This window comes from Cavia porcellus, unplaced genomic scaffold, assembly GCF_034190915.1.
Source record: "Cavia porcellus strain 051 isolate PalLab524CR breed Dunkin Hartley unplaced genomic scaffold, mCavPor4.1 scaffold_5, whole genome shotgun sequence".
Classification (NCBI taxonomy): domain Eukaryota; kingdom Metazoa; phylum Chordata; class Mammalia; order Rodentia; family Caviidae; genus Cavia; species Cavia porcellus.
In genome coordinates, this window is record NW_026947488.1 from 70,886,371 (window position 1) to 70,902,105 (window position 15,735).

Here is a 15,735-nt window from a genome sequence, read left to right on the forward strand (position 1 = left end):
TTTCCTTTGTTATACAAAAAGCCTTTCAATTTGATATCCTATTTGTTGATTCTTGGCATTATATTTTGCACAAATTGGAATTCTATTCAGGTTGTCTTTGTCTATGTGTTTATATTCAAGAGGTTTACCATTTTTTTTTCTTCCAGGAGATTCAGAGTTTCATTTTTTATATTTTGATCTCTGAACCATTTTCATTTGATTTCAGAGTGAGAGAGATGGACCAAGATTCATTCACCATGGACATGATCGGTTTTCTCAGCATCATTTGTTAAACAGTGTCTTTTGTACAGTGTTTGTTTTTGGCTCCTTTGTTAAAGAACAGATGGCTAAAGGTGGTTGAAGTTCAGGTTTCTTCAAGAAATGCAACCCGTTTCAACAAAGTGTTGATATTTAAAAGAATACACTTTCATGTATGATCTTCATGTTTTTGTAATTTAAAAGTCTGAAAAAAAAAACCCTGAAAATTGCAAAAGTTTTCTTCAAGTGTAGGAAGCTCCAATGATAAAGATAGACCACAAATCCCACCAAAAATCATTTGTGGATAACTGCAAAAGAGAGTTGATAAGAAAAATAAAGAGGACTCTGCCTGAATACTCTTCAGAATCACGTAATTAGCCTGTCCTTGTTTGAGGACCCTTTGAGGATACAGATGAGGAACATACAACAGTAACGTGTGGGTAACAGTGAGATCATCTAAAGCTAGTGAATTGCAGAAAGATTCTAATTAATTTGTTAATTTTTAGTTAACAGAATATAATCAAATGCTTAGTCCTGCTTTGCATAGGAAAAGAAACATGTCAATGGAACTACACATTGCACAATGATTTGATCAAGAGATAAAACTATTTTGAAAATCATATATTTTGATAACATGATATGTATTGATATAGATAAAAATGTTAGTTTTCTGTTGTCAGCAACTGGATAATATAACTCATGTTTACCTAAATGTAGTCTTTGGTAGGTAGAAAATTTGCTTTCTGACTTCTTTGAATTTAGAAAAATTTTGACTTGTTTCAAAAGTGCTGACAGTCTCTCCACCATCAACACTGTATCTTCTGTAGATAGTTATAAAACAGACATAAATCTAAATACAGGCAAAGTTATGCTAACTCAGACTTGCCTGGCAGTTTTTAGTATTTTCTCATGTCTTTCAATGTATTCATATTCAAAGTTAATTTCTTTTCCATATTTTAACTTTCACAGTTAAAATCAAGCTTCCAGAAATAACAGGGCTTGTAAAACAATTGACTGTAAATATGAATAATTTCTTGAGAAATTTTAATTAAATAGGAAATAAAGTTCTAGAATAAAAATGGAATCCCAAGCCCATATGTTCAACTCTCAAAGGCTCAAGTCAGCCCAAGACCTTTCTTGGTCAAGTTCAGCTAAAAGTGCAGACAGTGACATCTGTAAGGAGCCAGGAGCTGACTGAGGACAGAAATCATTCTGCATATGCAATAAAACAGACCCTAATCCACTCAGCTACCTAGATGAGGCCACTGGGAGAAAACCCTGGAGAATGCTGTTTATGTGCCTTAACTATTAGAGCAAGCTCCCTCTTTCTTTTCCTAATTTCAGCTGAAATGTCAAATATTCAGGATGCTTGACACTTAGCTAATAAAGTATTTCTGTTAAAGTTTGAAGTAATTTGGTTAAAAGTATTAAAATTTTCTATATTTAAGTAATGAACATATAGGCAATATTCTTATTTTTACGTTTACCAAATCTGTAAAGTGAAATAGGCAACCAACATGATCCAAGGAACTAGAAATCAGCTAAATAAGAAGGAAACAATAACCTGCAAAATCCAAGCCAAAGTATGAAGAAGAGGTTGCAGTTTTTAATAGATATTTTCTGATTGCTATAAATGTATATAATACCTGTAAGTCTCCCTTTAAATTTTTTTGGGAAAATTTTCCTACTAAACTAAAAATCCATCATATATGGTTCTAATTCTCAAAGCAGACAGAAACTTTGAATAACATGCCTACGAATAATATTTGAAAATATGAACAAATCAGATTAAGTTGTGTTTAAACATATAAAAGTGTTAATAAGAGAATAATTACAGAACTTAGTTCAAGAGAAAGAGGTAACCTAGAACAATAATCCCAGATTTAGAAGCTAATTTTCTCACAATGGTATTGTAGTTAAAGCAGAGACTAACAGCTGACTTTTCTACAGGCATGAGGTTGGGCAGATCAGAATTAGATTCATTAACAGAGAGAACAGACTTTGTGGAGATGGGAAGAGGATGTGGAAAGGTCAAGGAGACAAGGAATAGGAGAAATAAAAGGATCCATATGCAGCATGTTTATGGGCCAATTCACTATGATAACTATGTTCATTATATATTACAAACACATGCTAAAAAAAGAACTAAATGTAATGAGAGAATGTTGTGGCATAACTCGTAGACTCTGCTTTGAGGCACCAAAGTTTTATCCCTAGGAATAAGAAGTAAAAAGTAAGAAGCAAACACATCCATGGAAAAACTGAATACCAATTTGAATTAAATCATTGCATGACTTCATCAAAGAGACCAGGGATGGCTGCAGTCCCTAGCTGCCTTACAGAGGAGAAAGTTAAATATTTGAGCCATGTCTTCCACTTCTGAAATATAGATTGCACATATGTCAGGCCTGTCCACATTATTTCCCACATATGGATAGTTTTCTTCTATATTAGCCATGCTTTGATGCACCAGTGCTGTCTATTACGTTTCTGACATTCTTATTAAGAATCTTTAATTTAAATTATTGTATTTTTCAGGTCTTGTAACTCTAATAGTCTAAAATATTTTTAAGTTCTATCTCACATTGCTCAACTTTGTCATGTATTTTTTGAAATATAGGAACATTTTTTATTCTAACATTTTCAGAGGAGAAATCCAGTTTCTGGACATTTGTGTTCATTCCTATTTTCTTAATTTCCAAATGTTGTAAACCAAAACTGTAGAGATAATTCAAGGTAGATGACTGGACAGAGCCATAATTTAGTCAAAGATTTAATAAAATATACAAACTATAAGAACAATAAATACAATCTGGGCAAATTATATTCAAAAAGACTAAACAGACAAGCAAAAAAACAGATACAAAAATCCCAACATTTTTAACTTTGCTTAAACCTGATAATATAATCCCTTATGCAGCAGTAATTTTCAAAGCAGAAAGAAAAGCATTTGCTCATAAGGCAAACAGATATATAAAGCAGCAAAAATGCAAATTTGAGCAATGTCATGAAACAGTTATATATGATAATTATTAGTCCTCAAAATAATACACCACATATGTACAGTTTTCATTTCCCCTGAGATAGATGGAAAAACTGTTACTTACAGAGGTTAGACCATTCAGTGAGTGAATGTCAGGCCTGGAATCTGAATCCCAACCTTAGGTTGTTACCTGCTCCATGATCCAGTTTCCACCAGAGCCATGCATAAAAATTATAGGGCCATACATTTGCTTTGCGACACAGGTTCCAAAAAATGGCCAATTACTTTTTTCCCGTAAGTATCATTTGAAAGTTTTTTTTCAAATACAACTTTGAGTCTGAACTCATTTATACTACAAAAGTAAGGTAAATGCTCTGTCTGCCCATCCATTTTTCCTTGGAATATTACTGCACAGGTCCTTCACAGAATAGAACAAAGGAACGTACTTGTGAAATTAAAGACAAAAATTCAGTACTATGATAAATACATATTGAATATCTAAAAAATGATATGTGACATTACAGGATAACGAAATCACCCAGCACAAATTCAGAGGGCACCAAAACCAGGCAGTGTGACTTGATGACTTGACTGCTTGAATCCTGAGGAGTATAGAAGAATAAATAAAAGAAAGGAGAAACAGAGATTGGAGATACCAACAGGGGTTACAGTGCAACCACACTAACAAACTTGGAAGCTTTTCTCTCTATGTCTTGGTACTAACATTTTTTATTGATTTGGTCATTTTTTATATCATAAATAATTAGGAGCTCAGTATTCAAACTAATTCAGTACCATTTTTTAACTTACAGAAACAACTTTCCCACTTCTCACTGGAAACAAAAGCCTACTTCACTCCCCTTTTTACTTCTCCCAAACCCAGCTCAACAATTGTTTTATGAATAAGCATATATACCTTTAATATACAGACAATAATTAATATGCATACAGATTTGTGATATTCTTAAAACTGTTATCTTTTTGACATTCATATTCCATGTGCTGGAAATCAAGTTTCAGGCAATGAAAACTAACCAATTACAGGACCAAAAGGCTGATTTTACTTCTAGGGCCAATATGTATTTCACCGAAAATAACTGTAATTTCTTTTAGCTAACTTTAGTAGTGTTTTGCTTTAGTTCTTTAATTTGGGTTTTTATCTAGAAGGTATGTATATTTCTAATAGATCTATAGTCATAGAGCCATAATGAATATTTTACGTTATTCTCAATTAATCATGTCAAAATAAACTGCATGAACAGACAGATAACATGTAATAAATATTTCCAGTTTGTTTAAAATTAAAAAGCTTTTTTAATAAAATGGAAACCTCAACAGAGGTGACAATGAAGCCCAGGGACCCTTGTAAAGTCATTTGGTGTCCTTGTTCTTCTGTCTCTGTTGTTCTGAACAAAAGTAATTTTTAAAATTTAAAATTGACATTCTGCAAAATTATTCATTTTGAGAATCAGGTCAGCATTTGTCAGATGCTTGGTTTCTAGGGAAATGAGATGTTTGTGTTCTTTGATGCTGCTGTCTTTAATTTTCTAAAGGGGAACAGATGTTCTCTGGATATAATAGACATGTGTCTACATGAACCTTTCATTTCTACAAACAAACTTCCAAAAATACATGTGTTCATGTAAAAAATAGAAAAGCTTTTGCATAGTTTTGCTTCATAAACACAAGAGATATTTTTAACAAAGAGAAATTTAAATAGTTAAGGTGATTGTTACAGTTGATGTTGTATTAGTTAGGGTTAGAGTGAACTAGTGCCTTTAAATATTCATTATTCTATCAAAGGGATGATGTTCAATATTCCATATTATTTTAGAGAGCAGAAAGTTTTGAAGACAGTAACCAAGGTGGCAAAATATGCAATACTGAGTTTTTGAGGGACCTGCTTCTTCAGAGACACCAATTCTGTTGGTTCTCTGAACACCGTGCTCCTTGCATTTTGCTTTTTGTCTTACTTTACATTTGTATGTGTGTGTGCTGTTGGATGTCTTCCATCTCACTGTCATCACTGCCACAGCATCTTTGTTAGTCTCTCTGCTTCTCTTCTCAACACAGTCCAATCTGCCCGAACAGCTTCAAGGTCCCCCACTATTATTCTAATTGATTAAGTTGTGTCTCTGTATACTGGTTTTCTACAAATAAAATTTAAACTCACAAACCTTTGCACAATATTTTCATAAATTTCTCCTTGTCTCCTTTGAAAACTGTCTCTGAAACATGTTGCTTTGTCATCTGAAAAATATAATCATTTCATGATTTTCCTCATTCCCTTTCCTCCACTTAAACTACCTTTATCTCCATGTACCTTACGTCCATGCAATCTTCATAGTTTAGAAATATTAACCCATGTAGGATTCTTAATCTTATACTTTCCAGCTCTTATTTGCCTTAGTTTTCTTATTAAAGACATTTTTATTTTATAAATATTTCTACATATATCTTCAATGACAAGAAAAACTTTTGGATAAGTCATCATTATTTCTTGAGTGCCATTATTTATTTTCTATAAATATACTAAAAACTTTTTAACATTAAAATAGATTATCTTTCCATCTATGTAGTAAACGAAGTTAAATATCACAACTTCAACTCAAGTCAACTTGAAAATTTTTATTTCAATATTTTCCCAGAAGATACTTGCATGGTTTACATCTTTTTAAAAATAGGATATTATCAGAAACAATAGGTTTGGATAGGTATGCCAGACAACACTATTTTTATTGTCAAAGACATATGTAATATCCTGGATTATGTCATTCCATTTGTATGCTCTTCTTGCAGTTGTATGACTAAGAGAATTTTTTAAGTCTATTTGGTATTTCTTTTTTTTTTTTTTTTTTAAGAGGAAAAAGAGAAAAACACAAAACAAACCAAAGCGGCGTAAGGGTACACGCAATACAGAACTACAAAACAAAACAAAACAAAACAAAACAAAAAAACATAACAGTAAGAAATCACCTGCTAGTAGATTACACACTATCTTCTTGAAAATAGTTCCTCAAATCACAGTATCAAACAACACAAGGTGGACATTCAAACAGGGAGACTGCAAACAGCTGTGTTCAATGTTCCAAAAACATTGATAAAGTCAGCTATTTAACACCCCCAAACACACTTGCTGTTATATCCGTTAGAGCTCTTTTTCTTTTTTTTTTTTTCCCCTCTCTTTTTTACAACAAAATATACACATCTTGGATTTTATTACTCCTTAGTGCTTATTACTTTCTTTGGGGGGGGGGGAATACAGTCAAATATGGCAAAACAAAGCTGTCAGTCAATACCAAGGATAGACATAGCACATGGTGTAGAACAGAGTACAAGTTTATCAACAATGGTTATCAACGTTGTCCCTTGTTTCCTTAAAAAGAATTGTCTATCTTATTAGATATTATAAAGTTAGACAAAACAGTAGAGAACAAGACCAATAAAACTTAGGCATTGTAAACATTACAGGACTTCCAAAGAAGACAATAGTCAAACCAGAAAGGGTATCTTAGTGAATCTTATTGTCTTCAAAGTAGTTGCCTATTTCTTCAAACTTGATACTATCATATAGAATGGAACAGAGTCTAATCAGTCAAAACAAGATCGTGGGAGTACTACAGGACTTCAAAACAAGTTAATAGGAAATCGAAAAGAGTTACTATTTATATATCCTAATTTTTTTGAATTTTTTCTTTAATTAAGACAAACATAAGAAATGACTAAATAATTTTTTTTAAACAATAAGGGGGAGATTGAGATAAAACAGGACATAACAATATAACAATAGAGGTCACAGCATGACTGTTTCAAAAACCTAGTACTTCACCACCTTATAACCTGACTTAATAGTAGTTAGCATAGTGTCTTTTTCCTTGAAATATTTGGATAAAACTTCATATACTCTAGCTTCAAATATTTTCATATCAAGAAGCCCAGAATAAAGCCTTTCTAATTAATGAGTGAAAACTTTATAAGGCTTCAAGGCCACCTAATGGGGAATCATGATTACCACATATTTTTATATATTTGAATCATTATTTACATTAGGGAAACTATTCGGTATTCACACATGCGAGATTGATTTATTTCACTTATGAGTATGGTTTCAAGCTGCGCCCATTTATTGATAAATATCTCAATGTGATCCTTCTTTATAGCTGAATAATACTCCATTGTATAGAAATACCACAACTTTTTTATCCATTCCTCAGTTGATGGGCACTTGGGTTGTTTCCAAGATCTGGCAAATTGTGCTGCTATAAACATAGGTGCACATATATCACTGTGGTATGATGCTTTCAGTTCTTCTGGGAATATGCCTAGAAGTGGAATAGCTGGAATAAATGGGATTTCCAGTCCCAACTTTTTGAGAAATCTCCAGACAGATCTCCACAAAGGGTGTACCAGTCTACACTCCCACCAGCAGTGCAGGAGAGTTCCTTTTTCCCCACAGCCTTTCTAGCATTTGTTGTCGGTTTTCTTGATCCTGGCCATTCTTTCAGGAGTGAGATGGTATCTCAGTGTGGTTTTAATTTGCATTTCTCTAATGACCAATGATGATGAGCATTTTTTCATGTATTTATTTGCCATTTGCATTTCTTCATCTGAGAATTGCATATTCATCTCAGATGCCCATTTTTGGATTGGATCTTTGAATTTCGGAGGTCTGAGTTTCTTTAATTCTTTATATGTTTTAGACAAGAGGCCCTTGTCTGAGAGAGAGTTCACTAAAATCTTTTCCCAGTTTGTGGGTTTTCTTTTCACTATGTTGGAGATTTCTTTTGACATGCAGAAACTTTTTAATAAGAAGTGGTCCCAGTTATTGATTCTGGGAAGTATTTCCCGTGCGGTTTGAGTCCTGTTCATGAATTCTTTACCTACTCCTATGTCTCCGAGGTTTCTACCTATTTTGTCTTCCAATAGATTTAGTGTTTCTGTTTTAATATTCAGATATTTGACCCATTTAGATTTTAATTTAGTACATGGTGATAGACATGGGTCTAGCTTTAGTTTTCGGCAAATGGAGAGCCAGTTTTTCCAGCACCATTTATTAAAGAGACTGTCGTTCTTCCAGTGAACCTGGTTGGCTCCTTTATCAAAAATAAGGTGGTTGAGTGTGTTCATAGTTGTGGTTGTATCTTCTAATCTATTCCACTGATCTTCAGCTCTGTTTTGATTTCAATACCATGATGATTTTACTACTGTTGCTTTGTAGTATAACTTCAAGTCAGGGATTGTGATGCCTCCTGCTTTGTCTTTGCTGCTTAGAATTGCCTTTGCGATTCTAGGTCTCTTCTGGTTCCAGATGAAATTTAGGAGTGATTTCTCTAGATCTATAAGGTATGTTGATGGTATTTTTATTGGGATTGCATTGAATCTGTATAACAGTTTTGGGAGAATGGCCATTTTCACAATGTTTGTTCTTCCTATCCATGAGCAAGGGATGTCTTTCCATTTTCTGAGATCATCTTCAATTTCCTTTTTCAGTGTATTATAATTTTCACTGTATAAGTCTTTCACTTCTTTCGTAAGAGTAATTCCTAAATATTTCATTTTTTTGCTTGCTAATGTGAATAGTCCAGTTTCTCTTATTTCCCTCTCTGTAATTTTGTTGTTCGTGTATAGGAATGCTATTGATTTCTGAGTATTGATTTTGTATCCAGCCACATTACTGAATTTATTTATTGTATCTAAGAGTATTTCAATGGAGTTTAGGGGGTCTTCTATGTAGAGTATCATGTCATCTGCAAACAATGATAATTTAACTTCTTCTTTTCCTATCTTTACCCCTTTTATTTCTCTTTCTTGCCTAATTGCTCTGGCTAGTACTTCCAGTACTATATTAAATAGGAGTGGTGATAAAGGACATCCTTGTCTTGTACCCAATTTTAAAGTAAAGGCTTTCAATTTTTGGCCATTTAGTATGATGCTGGCTGTTGGTTTGTCATAAATGGCCTTTATTATATTAAGGTAAAGACCATTTATTCCAATTTTCTGTAAAGTTCTTATCATGAATAAGTGTTGGACCTTATCGAAGGCTTTTTCTGCATCTATAGAGATGATCATGTGATTCTTATTTTTGGCTTTATTGATATGGTGGATTACATTTATTGATTTGCGTATGTTGAACCATCCTTGCATTCCTGGGATGAATCCCACTTGGTCATGGTGTATAATCTTCTTGATGATTTGCTGTATCCTATTTGCCAATATTATATTGAGGATTTTTGCATCTGTGTTCATTAGGGAGATCGGTCTATAGTTCTCTTTTATAGTTGGGTCTTTCTCAGGTTTTGGTACTAGAGTAATATTTGCTTCCAGGAATGACTTAGGAAGGATTGCTTCCCTTTCAATTTCATTGAATAGTTTGGGGAGTGTCGGCATTAGGTCTTCTTTATATTTCTTGTAGAATTCTGCAGTGAATCCATCTGGGCCTGGGCTCTTCTTGGTGGGCAAGGACCCAATTACATTCTCAATTTCATTAGCAGAGATTGGGTTATTCAACAGTTTTATATCCTCTTGATCTAGCTTTGGTACTTCATATGCTTCTAAGAATCTGTCTATTTCTTCTGTGTTATCAAACTTTTGAGAGTAGAGGTTTTCGAAATAGGTGTTGATGATCCTCTGTATTTCTATTGGGTCTGTAGTGATTTCTCCTTTTTCATTTCTTATTGCATGAATTTGAGCTTTTTCTTTCCTTTTTTTAATAAGGTTGGCTAGGGGCTTATCGATTTTATTTATTCTTTCAAAGAACCAACTCTTTGATTCGTTGATTCTTTGGATTGTTTTCTTAGTCTCTATTGCATTGATTTCTGCTCTGATTTTTATAATTTCCTCTCTTCTTTTGGCTTTGGGCTTGACTTGCTCTTCTTTTTGTAGCTGTTTGAGGTGTAGCATCAAGTTATTTATTTGTATTCGTTCTGTTTTCCTGATGTGGGAACTCAGTACAATAAATTTTCCTCTCAGAACGGCTTTCATTGCATCCCACAGATTCTAGTAAGTTGTATCTGCATTTTCATTTTCTTTTAGGTATTGTTTAATTTCTTCTTTAATTTCTTCTGTGACCCACTGATTACTCAAGAGTGTGTTATTTAGTTTCCATGTGTTTGCGGAATTTTTGCAGTATCCTTTGTCATTAATTTCTAACTTCAGAGCACTATGATCCGATAATATGCAAGGGATGATTTCAACTCTTTTGCATTTGCTTAAATATGTTCTGTGAGCTAATATATGGTCTATTTTAGAAAATGATCCATGTACTGCTGAGAAGAATGTGTATTCTGATGTTGTTGGGTGGAACATTCTGTATATGTCTATCAAACCCATTTGTTCACAGGTGTGATTCAGTTCTGTTATTTCTTTGCTCATTTTCTGTCTGGTTGATCTGTCCCTTGGTGTCAGTGGTGTATTAAGGTCTCCTGTTACAATTGTGTTACTGATAATTTGAGTTTTCATTTCTGTTAATAATTGTTTTATATAACTGGGTGCTCTGGAGTTTGGTGCGTATATATTTAAGATAGTTATCTCTTCCTCTTGGAGTTTTCCCCTTACGAGTATGTAGTGACCTTCTTTGTCCTTTATGGTCATTGTTGGTTTAAAGTTCACGTTGTCTGCAAACAGAATGGCTACTCCTGCCTTTTTTTGGATTCCTGCTGCATGAAGAATTGTTTTCCATCCTTTGACTTTCAGTCTGTGAGTATCTTTCTGGGTTAGATGGGTTTCCTGTAAACAGCATATGGTTGGATTTTGTTTCTTGATCCATTCTGCTAGTCTGTTTCTTTTGATTGGTGCATTGAGACCATTTACATTAATGGTTATTACTGTTAAATGCTGGTTAATTGTAGGAATGTTATCTCTCTGCTGTTGCATCTTTATCTTTCTGTTCTGTTTAATTATTTGCTTTGCTTAGTGCTTTTTTCCTTTGTGTATCTAAACTGTCTTTCCATATTTTTTGCAGGGTTGGTTTGGTGTTCATGAAGTTCTTCAGCTGTTCTTTGTCATGGAAGGATCGTATTGCACCATCTATTTTGAATGATAGTTTTGCAGGATATATCAGTCTTGGTTGGAAATCATTTTGCTTTAGGATCTGGAATACTTCACTCCATGCTCTTCTTGACTTTATCGTTTGTGCTGAGAAGCCTGCTGTGATTCTGATAGGTTTTCCTTTATAAGTGATCTGTCTTTTCTCTCTGACAGCTTTTAATAATCTATTCTTGTGTTGGATTTCTGGGATGGTGATTATTATATGTCTGGGTGTAGTTTTATTTTGGTTATGACTGTTTGGAGTTCTATATGCTTCACTGATCCTGATGTCAGTTTCTGATCTCATGCTTGGGAAATTTTCAGCTATTACTTCTCTAAATATCCTCCTGACATCCTTCATGTTGTCTCCCTCTCTTTCATTAATCCCTATCATTCTTATGTTATTCTTCTTTGCATTGTCTTGCAGTTGTTGAATTGTTGTTTCCTGGTTCCTTGTTATTTTCAAAAGATCTTTCCTTTCCTGTTCACTAGCTGCAATCCTGTCTTCAAGGTCTGAAATTCTATCTTCACTTTCATTAAGGCGGTTTTTACAACTTTCAGTGGAGTTTTTTATTTCCTGTATATCTCTGTGCATCTGCATTATGTATTCTGTTTGTTTCTTATATTGCTCGTCTAGGGATTCTATCTTTTTGTTTAGTTCCTCCAATTTTTTATCTGTGTTTTCTTTAGATATATTTAGAATCTCTTTCATTTCTTTTATCATTTCTTCTTTTATCTGGGAGATTATTTCGAGTTTGAATTTCTTTAAAGCTTCCTGGAGTTGCTTGTCAAATTCAGTGGCTATTGTGTCCGATATATGAGGTGGATGGGATATATTTTCTTCTATATACATCGCTCCTAGGGTTTCTTGAGATGGGCTGGAGGTTTGAGGTTGTAATTTGGTCTTTCGTTTTGTCATTTTCCTATATTTCTGTGTTTCAAGTGTTATTTGAAAGCTTCCTCAGGATCTGTTGAAAATCCCCTTCTATGTTTGGAGCTACTGAGACTCTGGCGCCGCGCTACCCCAAGCCATTAGGCCTACAGAACCAGTGGCCCTCCTCTGCCTGCTCAGAACTCCACAGTTCCAGACAAGCTGGGCCTCAGGGACACTGTGCGCCCACCTGCCCCTTGGAAGCTCCACAGTTCTTCAATCGCAGCCGGGTTAGGGTACTCACCACAGGCCGCAGTGCTTCAGGAACCTGTGGACCCTCCATGGTTGCAGAGATATCCACAGTCCTCCAGACACATGGAGAGGCCAATGCAGGCACCCCAAATCTGCCCAGCTCCTCCTCTGCAGACCAATGGCCAGGCGCGGCAGCTAAACAGGCTGGGCTAGGCTGGTAGTGTGGGCCAGCCCACCTATGGGGAGCTCAGCAGGTCTCCAAATGAAGCCGGGAATGGGGAGGCTGATGTGGAAGCCTCTAACCCACCTCTCTCCTTCACTGCACCTGGAAGCCTGGGGGAACTCCAGCAGTCTGGGCGCAGATATCCAGAGTCCTCCAGACACGCAGAGAGGCCGGTGAGGGCACCCCAGATCTGCCCAGCTCCTCCTCTGCAGGCCTATGGCCAGGCGCGGCAGCTAAACAGGCTGGGCTAGGCTGGTAGTGTGGGCCAGCCCACCTATGGGGAGCTCAGCAGGTCTCCAAATGAAGCCGGGAATGGGGAGGCTGATGTGGAAGCCTCAAACCCACCTCTCTCCTTCACTGCACCTGGAAGCCTATATTTGGTATTTCTTTTATTTCAAACCCTTTATAAGGGTCTTTATAAGGGTCTTTATAAAGGTCACATTTCAAAAATGTGAAATCAGAGATATGAGTTTTATATTTAAAACCCTATTGCTTGGCCTGGTGTAGTGGTGCACATCTGTACTCCCAGCACTCAGAGGCTGTGGCTGGAGGATCACAGCAAGTTCCAGGTCATCCTGGGCTACACAGTGAGCTCAAGGCCAGCCTGAAATACACAATTAGACCTTGTCTCAAAAGAAAAAAAAAATGAAAAGGAAGAACAACAAAACAGAACAAACAAACAAAAAATACTTTTCTTTGGGCTACAACTCATTTCACCTCCTCTCACCTCAGTAATCGGAATTTCAGGTTTCCATTCTTAGAAACTCTTTTATATTACCCATCGCTGCAGATTTTGACACTAAAGTTACATTTTAACAGACAAAGTTTTCCAATAGCTAACAACAAAAGTATGGTAGAAAAGATCATTTTGAAGTCGTTACAAAGCTTTAGTAATCCTTTCTGAAAAACTGTAGTCTATAAATGAAGTCACTTTATTTCTTTTCTTAGAGAAGAAATATTTGGAGACCATTTTCCTAAATTTTAAATAGAAATTTCTTAATTATTTTGTCATGAAGAACTTTTTTTTATTTTGCTTACAAAATAGTTGGAGGCACAACTCTCTGTAGAGTAAACAAATTTTAAAATCCTTCCTCCTTCCTACAAACAGTAAGCTATGCTTTGTTATCCCACGAGGATCAAATGTAAGTAACTGAGAAGGCATAGAATGTGAAATTCCCTGCGGGCACAAAGAGACTACAAAGCAGGAATTCATTTAACTGAATTCTCTTTCCAAACCCTCATCAGCCTTTCCTCCCATTATGACGACTGTCCAACTGCCCACAGAGTGGTCACTGTGACAAAATTCATAGGGGCTGGCATATGGACAAATTGTCCTACCCTTTCCTCAATATCCATAGAGAAAAAAAAAATATCTTCCCAACTATTATACTGAAAGAAGTAAAGTAAAACAATGTGCCTTTGCCTTCTAGAAGACCTGCAGAGTATTATGCGTGAACTGAATGGGAAAATAATAATAATGTTAAGGAATATTACTAAAGAATTTGGTAGGTATTTTGGACTCAATACTTTAGGATCTGATTTACCAAGCAAAACCAATAACTGTCTTCATCTAGGTTACTGAATGCCTAAAATATTTCAGGCTATAATCAGTAAATAAAGCCACAGAGGGTCCCTGTGAAGCAGATCTCTTTTTAGCAGGAAAGATATTTGCCCCATATTAACACATTGACCCCTCCATTTTCAGGGCTTCTTCCCAGATGCCAAACAGCTGGGTTCATTCACTAAGCCAGCTTTTCTCTCTCTCTCTCTCTCTCTGACATCTCAGTACTGAAATTTACAGGTCTCAACTCCTAAAGTTTCTACTGTTTGTGCAAGCAAATGACACTTAGGAAATTCTTTGTTCCTGGGTGAGGTTGATGATGCGTGGAACTAAATTTAAACACTGAATACACAGTGTTTCCTAATTACATGTATACATTTTTACTTGTGCTGTTGTCAAAACAGGGCAATTTCAGATGAGTGTTTTCACATTCAGTAAACTGTGCATCGATAGTTTTATATTTTTTATTTCCTCTTCAATTTTGAGTAAGGTTTCATTTGTTTCATTTCTTTTCTATGATGTCTGAGCATTCTATTTTCCTTTGATTACAGAAGTCCTTTCTGTGCTCTATCAGCCAAACCAGTTAAGACAGAAAGAAAAAATGATTTCTAGATTGAAGACACAGTAAATTATGTTTGATGCTACTCTGTCAATCACTCTTCTTTGTTAACTAAATATATCAAAAACTGTTTTCAGTTTTCCTAAAAATTTAATCTAAAGAAAATAGATCCAACCCTAACGCGACCTTGAGTTTAAAAACCTCTCACTTTGCCATATATTGCAATCCTTATATTGCAGGAACAATTCTACAAAATTACACTTGAACCTTTTGGTGGGAGTGTTTGAGATTAAAGAAATAAAGGGAAAAAAATAGCTGTATGTGTACTGAAAAGAAAATTTCATCTCTTGGATCCCCCCTCAAAAAATTACAGAGGTGAGCAATATCATTAAAGAAAAAACCTAACCCTATATTCAACGGAGTGGGCATTTTGTTTTGTTTTGATTGGTTTGGCTTTACAAATTTAACATTTGATGTGTCTACATATGCCAGGTTCTTCTGCCATCACTGACTATACTGAGGTTTCACAGTACACTCTAAGAAGCAACTAAGAAACAAGTAAACATAAACATACCTAGATTCTTTGTCCTCAAAATTGACTTTCAAATTAAACATTTTAATTCTCCAGACAAAGACTTAAAAAATTATCTGTCAATGGAAGAAGAAAATAGTAACATTTCATATCTGCACTACCGCTACATTATGAGTTGCATTTAATCTGCTCATTAATCCTCTGAATAAACTATTATCCCTATGAATAAGGTGTGTTTCTTTTCTGAACTTTGTTGAGACTTTTGTTAAAATCTAGAACACGAGAGAGTTTTTGTAAATATTTATCTCTATGTTGACATTTACTGATGTATTTATTTAACTATTTATGTTGTTGAACATATAATCTGTATTTTTACATCATTATTATTTTAACAGAATGATACATGTAGTATTATAACTTTAATGATATTAATCTCTATCAAGGAACAATATAAAAATTTTGTTAAACATGAAAGTGATTTGGACAGTTTAT